We start from the raw sequence: 11257 nt of genomic DNA, 5'->3' as shown, positions 1-11257 counted from the left end.
ACTCCTAGCTAATTAAGCATGGCATGAGCAACTATAATCTCTAATTGTCATTGCAAACATGTTTAATTCATAATAGGCTGAATCTGGAACGATGAACTAATCATATTTAGAAAAACAAGATAGGTCGAGTTCATACCAGCTTCTCTATCTCAATCAGTCCATCATATATCGTCATTATTGCCTTTCACTCGCACGACCGAACGGTGTAGATAATAATAATAGTGCACGTGCATTGGACTAAGCTGGAATGTGCAAGCATTTAATACAAAGGAGAAGACGAGGTAATATGGGCTCTTGGTTAAATCAACAATAATGCATATGAGAGTCACTCAACATTTTCATCATGGTCTTCTCCTCTCGACCACCAAAGAAAACAAAAAGAAATAAAACTATTTGCACGGGAAAGCTCCCAAAGAAGAACAAGAAATCCTTTTGGGTTTTCTTTTAATTACTACTACTACAGGCATGGAAAGTAAACTAGCTAAAAGCTACAACTAATTTTTTTGGTTTTTCTTAAGGGTTTTCAAACACACAAGAAAAAGACTTAGAAAAGAAAATAAACTAGCATGGATAATACAATGAAAAAGTATGAGCACCGACAACTAGAATGAGTGTGTGAACATGAATGTAATGCTGGTGAGAAATACGTACTCCCCCAAGCTTAGGCTTTTGGCCTAAGTTGGTCTATGGCCATGGATCGAAGCTGCTTTCTCCGGTGTACGGAGGAGTGCCCTCTGGGTGCCACTGGTTGGCGATCTCCTCCGGATCCCACTGATAAACAGACTGGCGATAGGGGTCAAGTGGTGGCTCAGGCTCAGGCTCTGGAACTTGTGTGAGGCTCCAGTATGCATAAATGGCCTCTGGCAAGATGGGGTACGTGCCTGAAAGTATATTGAACAAAGAGGGTGCAGGAAAGGTAATAATCTCACAGTGAGTTTTATCAAATATCAAATTGTACTTAAGCATCTTCTTCTTATTTTTAAAAATAAAATCATGTGCTACCATACTCTTATAATCTAGAAGAAATAGGGGGCAGCGACTTTTCCTCTTTCTCATAATGCCTAGGTATCTCAAAATGTTCAGCAAGGCGTGAAGAAAAGATGCCTCCGAAAATGGGGCCCTTTGTACGGTTCAGACTTAATCGTTTAGCAATAATAGCGCCTAAGCTAAAAGTTGTATCACGAAATAAAGCATGGCGCAAAATGACAAGATCAGGAGCACTAAGATTTCCACTGTTCCCGCGACCAATTAAGCATCCACTAGCAAATATCGCAAAGTAACGTTGAACAGGAAAATGTATACTAGTAATTCTTGCATCTGAAACTTTCCTCGTTTCCCCTACAACAATTCTATCAATAAATCCATCCACATCACTACGATGTGGTTCCTCGATGCTGCCCACGAAGGGTATCTTGCAGACCCGACAAAAATCATGAAGTGACATCTCCTTAACCTCATCATATAAGTGAAACTCCACTGAAGGTGGTGATTTCTTAGAATGGAAATAAAAATTTTGCACGAAAATATTAGTGAGTATGAGATACTGTTCGCGCGGGTCGTGGAGGAAGTTGGTGAGGCCTGGATTCTCAGCCAAGTAATAAAAGTCATCATAAATTCCGGCGGCTCTCAAGAACTCATCACAAGGCCATTCGCACGGCTGAACCTCCGCAGTGCGAGGAAGATTGTATTTGGGCTTTTTATTCTCCTCATTCTGCTTACCCTTTGAGCTTCGGCTCGAAGAGCCTCTCAACAATCTCTTCAACATTTTCTCCCTCTGAAAATTTCTGAAATTTTTAGTGACTCATAATAAAAATGAACCAAACTCAACAAAATTGATAGCAACTACTCCCACAAGTGCCTAGAGACTATATCATGCATTAGAACTACTTGGGACCATATAAATTTGACATGCAAGCTCAAGAACAGGGTCACCTAAGCAGCAAAAATTTGCAATAAATAAAGCACTAGAACAAAAACTAATTGGACCATTGGAGGAGTCACATACCGAAGAACAATCCCCCAGAACAGTTTTGTGAATGAAGCTTTGAGCAAGGAAATCGAAAATGGCAGCAAGATGAGCTAGAACATGGGATTGAGCTATGGGAGGATTTTTTCTGGAGGAAGACGAAGTGAGTGGGTGCAGGAATAAGTGGAGGGGGTCCACGTGGGGTCCACGAGGCAGGGGGCGCGCCCCAGGGGGTGGGCTCGCCCTGGACCCTCGTGGCCAGGTGGTGGCCCCCTCTGGTATGTTCTCAGTGCCAGACGTCCTTAAATATTCTACAAAAAATCATATTTAATTTTCAGGATGTTTGGAGAACTTTTATTTTCGAGGTATTTTTATTGCAAGGATAATTCAGAAAAGAGACAGAAAATACTATTTTTGCTTTATTTAAACTAAATAACAGAAAGTAAAAAGGAGGATACAGAAAGTTGTGCTTTCTAACTTCATCCATCTCATGCTCATCAAAAGGAATCCACTAACAAGGTTGATCAAGTCTTGTTAACGAACTCTTTCCGAATGACATGAAATCGGAGAATTTTCGAATAACACTAGGTTACCTCAACGGGGATATGCACGTCCCCAATAATAAGAATATCATATTTCTTCTTGACAGTAGGAAAAGGGAATTCAAAACTTCCAATAGTAATTGTTGAAATTTTCCAATAGAATTGATACTATGGACTTGAGGTAGTTTCCTCGGAAAGTGTACTGTATGCTCATTACCATTAACATGAAAAGTGACATTGCCTTTGTTGCAATCAATAACAGCCCCTGCAGTATTCAAAAAGGGTCTACCAAGGATAATCGACATACTATCGTCCTCGGGAATATCAAGAATAACAAAGTCCGTTAAAATAGTAACGTTTGCAACCACAACAGGTACATCCTCACAAATACCGACAGGTATAGCAGTTGATTTATCGGCGATTTGCAAAGATATTTCAGTAGGTGTCAACTTATTCAAATCAAGTCTACGATATAAAGAGAGAGGCATAACACTAACACCGACTCCAAGATCACATAAAGCAGTTTTAACATAGTTTCTTTTAATGGAGCATGGTATAGTTGGTACTCCGGGATCTCCTAGTTTCTTTGGTATTCCACCTTTAAAAGTATAATTAGCAAGCATGGTGGAAATTTCAGCTTCCGGTATCTTTCTTTTATTTGTAACAATATCTTTCATATACTTAGCATAAGGGTTCGTTTTAAGCATATTAGTCAAACGCATACGCAAAAAGATAGGTCTAATCATTTCAGCAAAGCGCTCAAAATCATCATCATCCTTTTTCTTGGATGGTTAGGAGGAAAAGGCATGGGTTTCTGAACCCATGGTTCTCTTTCTTTACCGTGCTTCCTAGAAACGAAGTATCTCTTATCATAACGTTGATTCTTTGATTGTGGGTTATCAAGATCAACAGCAGGTTCAATCTCTACATCATTGTTATTGCTAGGTTGAGCATAAACATGAACATCATCACTAACATTATCATTAGGTTCATGTTCATTACCAGATTGTGTTTCACCATCAGAAATAGAAATATCATTGGGATTCTGAGGTGTGTCAACAACAGGTTCACTAGACACATGCAAAGTCCTAGCATTTTTCTGTTTCTTCTTCTTAGAAGGACTAGGTGTATCAACATTAGTTCTTTGAGAATCTTGCTCAACTCTCTTAGGGTGGCCCTCAGGATACAAAGGTTCCTGAGTCATTCTACCTCCTCTAGTCATAACTCTAACAGCATTATCATTTTTCTTATTATTTAATTCATTAAGCAAATCATCTTGGGCTGTAAGAACTTGTTCTACCTGAGTGGTAACCATAGAAGCATGTTTACTAATAAGTTTAAGTTCACCTTTAACTCTAGACATATAATCACTCAAGTGTTCAATCATATAAGCATTACGTTTCAATTGTCTACCAACATAAGCATTGAAGTTTTCTTGTTTAACAATAAAATTATCAAACTCATCCAAGCATTGGCTAGCAACCTTAGTAGATGGGATTTCACCCTTATCAAATCTATAGAGAGAATTTACCTTTACCACCTGTGTCGGGTTATCAAGACCATGTATTTCTTCAATAGGTGGTAAATTCTTAACATCTTCAGCTTTAATACCTTTTTCTTTCATAGATTCTTTGCCTTTTGCATATCTTCGGGACTGAGAAATAGAATACCCCTTTTCTTCGGAGTTGGCTTAGGAGTTGGTTCAGGAAGTGTCCAATCATTATCATTACTCAATATATTATTCAATAGCAATTCAGCTTGCTCAACAGTTCTTTCCCTGAAAACACAACCAGCACAACTATCCAGGTGGTCTCTGGAAGCATCGGTTAATCCATTATAAAAGATATCAAGTATTCCATTTTTCTTGAGAGGATGATCGGGCAAAGCATTAAGTAATCGGAGAAGCCTCCCCCAAGCTTGTGGGAGACTCTCTTCTTCGATTTATACAAAATTATATATTTCCCTTAAGGCAGCTTGTTTCTTATGAGCGGGGAAATATTTAGCAGAGAAGTAATAAATCATATCCTGGGGACTATGCACACAACCAGGAGTAAGAGAATTAAACCATGTTTTAGCATCACCCTTTAATGAGAACGGAAATAGCTTAAGGATATAATAGTGGCGAATTTTTTCCTCGTGAGTGAATAGGGTGGCTATATCATTTAATTTAGTAAGATGTGCCACAACAGTTTTAGATTCATAGCCATAAAAAGGATCAGATTCAACCAAAGTTATTAACTCAGGATCGACAGAGAAATCATAATCCTTATCAGAGATACAGATAGGTGAAGTAGCAAAAGCAGGGTCATATTTCATTCTAGCATTCAAAGATTTTTCTTTCAGCTTAGCTAACAGTTTCTTAAGATCATATCTATCTTTGCAAGCAAAAAGATCTCTAGCAGTTTCTTCATCCATAACATAACCCTCAGGTACATCAGGCAATTCATATCTAGGGGGAGAATCTTCATCATCACTTTCATCAATATTATCAGTTTCAATAATTTCATTCTCTCTAACCCTAGCAAGTTGTTCATCAAGAAATTCACCTAGTGGCACAGTATTATCAAGCGTAGAAGTAGTTTCATCATAAGCATCATGCATAGCAGAAGTGGCATCATCAATAACATGCGACATATCAGATTCAATAGCAGGTGTAGGTGTCGCAAGTTTACTCAAAACAGAAGGTGAATCAAGTGCAGAGCTAGATGGCAGTTCCTTACCTCCCCTCGTAGTTGAGGGAAAAATCTTGGTTCTTTCATCTTTCAAGTTCCTCATAGTGACCAACAGATATAAAACTCAAGTGACTCAAAGAATAGAGCTATGCTCCCAGCAAAAGCGCCAGAAAATAGTCTTGATAACCCACAAGTATAGGGGATCGCAACGGTTTTCGAGGGTAGAGTATTCAACCCAAATTTATTGATTCGACACAAGGGGAGCCAAAGAATATTCTCAAGTATTAGCAGTTGAGTTGTCAATTCAACCACACCTGAAAGACTTAATATCTGCAGCAAAGTAGAAGTAACGGTAACGGTGGCAAAAGTAACAGTAGTAGTTTTTGTAGTAATTGTAACAGTGGCAACGGAAAAGTAACTAAGCAAATAGCAATATGTGAAAAGCTCGTAGGCATTGGATCAATGATGGATAATTATGTCGGATGCGATTCCTCATGCAACAGTTATAGCATAGGGTGAAACAGAACTAGCTCCAGTTCATCAATGTAATGTAGGCATGTATTCCGAATATAGTCATACGTGCTTATGGAAAAGAATTTGCATGACATCTTTTGTCCTACCCTCCCGTGGCAGCGGGGTCCTATTGGAAACTAAGGGATATTAAGGCCTCATTTTAATAGAGTACCAGACCAAAGCATTAACACTTAGTGAATACATGAACTCCTCAAACTACGGTCATCACCGGGAGTGGTCCTGATTATTGTCACTTTGGGGTTGCCGGATCATAACACATAGTAGGTGACGATTGACTTGCAAGATAGGATCAAGAACTCACATATATTCATGAAAACATAATAGGTTCAGATCTAAAATCATGGCACTCGGGCCCTAGTGACAAGCATTAAGCATAGCAAAGTCATAGCAACATCAATCTTAGAACATAATGGATACTAGGGATCAAACCCTAACAGAACTAACTCGATTACATGGTAAATCTCATCCAACCCATCACCGTCCAGCAAGCCTACGATGGAATTACTCACGCACGGTGGTGAGCATCATGAAACTGGTGATGGAGGAAGGTTGATGATGACGACGGCGACGGATTCCCCTCTCCGGAGCCCCGAACGGACTCCAGATCAGCCCTCCCGAGATAGATTAGGGCTTGGCGGCGGCTCCGTATCGTAAAACGCGATGAATCCTTCTCTCTGATTTTTTTTCTCCCCGGACGTGAATATATGGAGTTGGAGTTGAGGTCGGTGGAGTCTCAGGGGGGCCACGAGGCAGGGGGCGCGCCCTGCACCCTCGTGGACAGGGTGTGGGCCCCCTGATGTTGATTCTTTTGCCAATATTTTTTATTATTTCCAAAACATGTCTCCGTAGATTTTTAGGTCATTCCGAGAACTTTTATTTCTGCACAAAAATAACACCATGGCAATTTTGCTGAAAACATCGTCAGTCCAGGTTAGTTCCATTCAAATCATGCAAGTTAGAGTCCAAAACAAGAGCAAAAGTGTTTGGAAAAGTAGATACTTGGAGACGTATCAGCGCGCTATGAGTGTCGGGACCCCTCTGCCGCCGCCCGTTCGCCCTCCTCGCGCCACCACAACGTGTCCTTGCCACTCAGCATCCTCCTCCACTTCCACCTAGCACCTCTCTGTAGCTCCCCGACGCTGGCAGCCAACACGGCAGACGCGGACACAGCGAGTCCCGACGACACAGTGCGCCCGCGTGAGTGACTTGTCCCACCCCGAGCCCTGTAGCTTGGCCGCGCCCCTCCACTATGCTTGGCGCCATGCTTCTGCTCCTTCGCGTCGAGCCCGAGCTCCTCCTCTCTCCTTATCTTCTCTAGAAGCCTCTCCGACGGAGCTCGAGCTCAGCCACCTCGCCGCCTATAAATACAGCACGTCCCGAGTGTAACACCCTGATAGTTCAGCTACAGTAATCCCCTTCTAATGATGTCTTGTCATCATTGTTACTGTTGCTAATATCACTTTGATTCAAATCCAGTCCAAATTTTAAATTCAAATTAAAGTAAATTTCAAACTTCTCAAATATGCAAAATAAAATGTTCTCATTATACTAAAAATTCCCTTGATCATTTTTCATGTTGAAACCAACATCATTTGACTCACCAATTAATCCCTAATAAAATATAAAGCGGTCCGACAGCAACAAAATTAACCGTTTCAAAATAAACAAATGTTTATGTAGTTCCAATTGACTTTTTGTGTGCCTCTCCAAAATAATAACGAATATTTATGTACAAGTTTCATAGTCAATTGAATTTATTTGGTATGAAAATTAAATGCAAAACATTGATGAAAAAGTAAAACAGAAGTTAGAAAGTTTAAAAGAAAAAGGCCACAGTGCAGCCAGACCTTAGTGCAAAGTGGAGGCCCAGCCCACACAACCCCCCCCCCCCCCCCCCCCCCCCCCCCCAACCTCCTGCTACAGGGAGGCAGGGGGGTCGTGGCGGGCATCCACGCCATGGCCGCGCCCCCTGGACGACGTGCCGACGATCCCACGGCTTCCTAGGACGATAAGGCGTCGCCCCGTGCCCCTCCTCGAACCCTAGCTTCTTCTCCCCCTTTCCCCGCTCTCCCTCTCCCGTTACAGAAGCCGCCCGCCGCCACCATCGCCGCCGCCTCGTCGATCCGGTGGCCACCGACCTCCCCGGCACCTAAGGAGACATCCAGCAGCCTCCTCGCGGTCGTCTCCTTCCTCTCCACCGAGGAACCCGAGCCGAGACGCTCCGTACGCTCGCCATCGCTGTCGTCTTCGCCCACGGCCGCCACATCTCGTCGACGGTTGTCGCTGCTCCGATCCGTCCCCGCGGCAACCGAGCTGTCCACAAGCCCCGGGGTGAGCTCCTCGACCATTTCCCCTCGTTTTCCCCTTCGATCCGTAGTCGTAGCCTTCGCCTTGTGCTCGTTGTAGTCGCCATGGCCGTAGCTTTGCGTCCGCGTACGAGCTCTCTAGCTCATGGCCGCGCATCCGCCGGCCACACGCGCCCGCGCCGCACCCTTGGTCCTCGCGTGTGCCCACGCCCTCCCCACGTGCCTGCTGCTGTGCTGCCCTGATGCGGCTGCTGCTGCTCATGCCGGTGCTGCTTGCTGCTGCGCTGCTGCCCGGCCGTCGCTAATTGTTTCTGTCGCTCCGCTGCTTTGCTGTTGCCTGCCGCGCGCTGCTGCTGGTATTGCTTGCTTGCCGGTGCTACTACCTCATGCTGCCGCTACTTAGCTGCTGCTGTAGCCGCTAAAAATGGCCATGGCCGAGGCCATGCTATGTGCGTGTGGTGCACAACCTCACTTTGCCACCAAGCCCGCCCAAAAATCAATTAGGGACTAATCCCTCTTTAGTACTAGCCACCCCACGTCTATTACATGTGGTCCCCACTAGGTAAATTGTTTAACTAAATAATTTTAACACATGTTACACTTACATGTGGGTCCATTGACCCAGTTGACCAGTCAACTTTGACTGGTCAACTACTGCTGACTGGACCCACCGGCCCCACTGTCATACCCCCTTGCTACACAGCCCCATGTGACAAAAGTATTTAGATACTTATTCTTGAATTAAATAAATTCCAGAAAATGGTTAAAACTTTAGAAAATAATAGATAATAAACCGTATCTCGGATGAAAAAGTTTTATATATGAAAGTTGCTCAGAACGGCGAGGCGAATCCGAATACGCAGCCCCTTCTTCCGCCACACGTCCCTAGCATAGAGAACATGCAACATTCCACCTCCGTTTCATTTGTCCGAAAACGCGAAACACCGGGAATACTTCCTCGGATGTTTCCCCGATTTGTCGGTGTCACCTCCTACTGCGTTAGGTCACCCCTAGCACGGCGTATTGCCATGTTCTGCTTTGTGACGCTTTGATTGCTCTATTATTTATTGTGTTCTCCCTCTGTTACTTCTTTCCGGTAGACCCCGAGACCGCTGCCGATACCCCCGTGATCGACTACATCGACGACGCCTCTCCTTCTTGCCAAAGCAACCAGGCAAGCCCCCCCTTTGATCATCCCAATATCGCCCATTCCATTCTCTCATGCTTGCATTAGATTTTGCTACTGTTATTGTTTGCTCCTATTCTGATGCATAGCCTGCTTTTGTACCTGCTTTCATACCTTACCTGCTTAGTATAGGTTGGTTAGTGATCCATCAGTGACCCCCACCTTGTCCCTGTTGCCCCTGCTTCATCATCGAAGACCCGATCAACGGGATCGAAGACCAGGCCCCGGCACCGCACATCACTTTCCCCTTAGTTGCTCGACACTACTGGGTTACTATCGAGTGCCGAGGGTGAGACCTCTACAGCACTTCTGATGTTACCCTGTAGTGTAACTATTCGGTCGTGGTCATCGAGGGTGATTCCGCCTTAACCACTTCCGATACGACTCTGTCGTGCAACCCCTCAAGTGTGAACTTCGAGGGTGGTTCCTCTTACGTTCACCTTGATGATTACATCGAGGGGAATCCGTCAAGGGTGATTCCTCAGGTTTTCCCCTTGGTGTTAGACACACAGTTACTATGGTTACTATGACTTTACACTGAACCATGTTACTAAAGACGGGTCGGCCCTGAGGGGTACCCGCGCGAGCTTAATTGCGAGTGATGTGGAGACGGGTTGACTTGGAGGGTGCCCGCGAGATAATTACGAGGCGTGGCCGGGCATTCCTAGCCCTTGCCGCAAGTCCTCGAGCCGGGGCAACGGGGTCACATCTTTCGTGAGTCTCTGCTTGTTACCGCGTGCTCCTAATCCACTACGATTAGGATATTTGATCCAAGGGGCCTCTGGCCTGATAGCACTAACCATCACGTGGGCATAGTATGGGCGTTCTGCGTCGTATGCATCAGCCGAAGCTTAATAGACGTCAGCGACTGAGCGGCGCGCGCCGGGTTGGACTGCATAAGCACCTGCCTTTTTGAAGGAGGTATCTAGGTCTGCTCACCGGCCGCGTACGCAACGTGCAGGAGTTCCCGGGGAGATGGCCCATGACCCCTGGGGGCATAGGTTTAGTCCGGCGTGCTGACCTCTCTATTAAGCCTAGGTCGGGTTGCGGCGTATTGTTTGGCCGAGGCCGGGCATGACCCAGGAAAGTGTGTCCGACCGGAGTTAATCGAGTGTGGTGGGTAAGTTGGTGCACCCCTGCAGGGAAGAAAACATCTATCGATAGCCTGTCCTATGGTAACGGACACTTGGAGTTGTATCCCGATCGATACAACTAGAACTGGATACTTGAGATGAGACATGGATATGAGAATTGGATTATGATTGGAACTGGATAGTATGGCTCTGGGATTGCTTTCTCGCAGGGAGTCGAGAAAGGATCTCTGGCCAAGGTTGATAACACCTCTACTACTTTACTTTATGCTACTCTACTCCCTCCGGTTGCTGCAAGATGGTGGTTTCCAGAAGATGCTAGTCTTCGATAGGCTAGGCTTTCCCCTTCTCTTCTGGCATTCTGCAGTCCAGTCCACAGATACACCCATTTTCATTGATACCGATGCATATGTAGTGTAGATCCTTGCTTGCGAGCACTTTGGATGAGTACTCACGGTTGCTTTGCTTCCCCTTTTTCCCCCTTTCTTCTTCTTTCCGGTTGATGCAACCAGATGGTGGAGCCCAGGATCTAGACGACACCACCGATGACTACTACTACCCCGAGGGTGCTTCCTACTACGTGGAGACCGCCGACGGTCAGGAGTAGTTAGGAGGCTCCCAGGCAGGAGGCCTTGCCTTTTCGATCGTAGATGCTTTTGTGCTAGCCTTCTTAAGGCAAACTTGTCTAACTCATGTCTGTACTCAGATATTGTTGCTTCCGCTGACTCTTGTGTATTCGAGCTTATGTATTCGAGCCCTCGAGGCCCCTGGCTTGTAATATAAAGCTTGTATTATTTTAATTTGTGTCTAGAGTTGTGTTGTGATATCTTCCCGTGAGTCCTTGATCTTGATCGTACACATTTGCGTGTATGATTAGTGTACGATTGAATCGAGGGCGTAACACCGAGCCCTTCTAGCCATCCACATCTTCTCCTCTGGCCACAAATCGACCTTCTACCT

General features: G+C 44.7%; 1 long non-coding RNA gene across 1 annotated transcript; it reads left to right on the top strand.

Moving 5' to 3' along the window:
* The first annotated feature begins 7624 nt into the window (after positions 1-7624).
* Positions 7625-11126, top strand: LOC141041552 (uncharacterized). Its single transcript, XR_012201904.1, has 3 exons — positions 7625-8045; positions 9121-9194; positions 10810-11126. It is a non-coding gene; the product is annotated as an uncharacterized lncRNA (long non-coding RNA).
* Positions 11127-11257: the final 131 nt, after the last annotated feature.

The sequence above is a fragment of the Aegilops tauschii genome, chromosome 2 (assembly GCF_002575655.3).
Source record: "Aegilops tauschii subsp. strangulata cultivar AL8/78 chromosome 2, Aet v6.0, whole genome shotgun sequence".
Classification (NCBI taxonomy): domain Eukaryota; kingdom Viridiplantae; phylum Streptophyta; class Magnoliopsida; order Poales; family Poaceae; genus Aegilops; species Aegilops tauschii.
The sequence above is the reverse complement of the archived record's forward strand: the minus strand, read 5'-3'. Positions and strand labels throughout refer to the sequence as shown.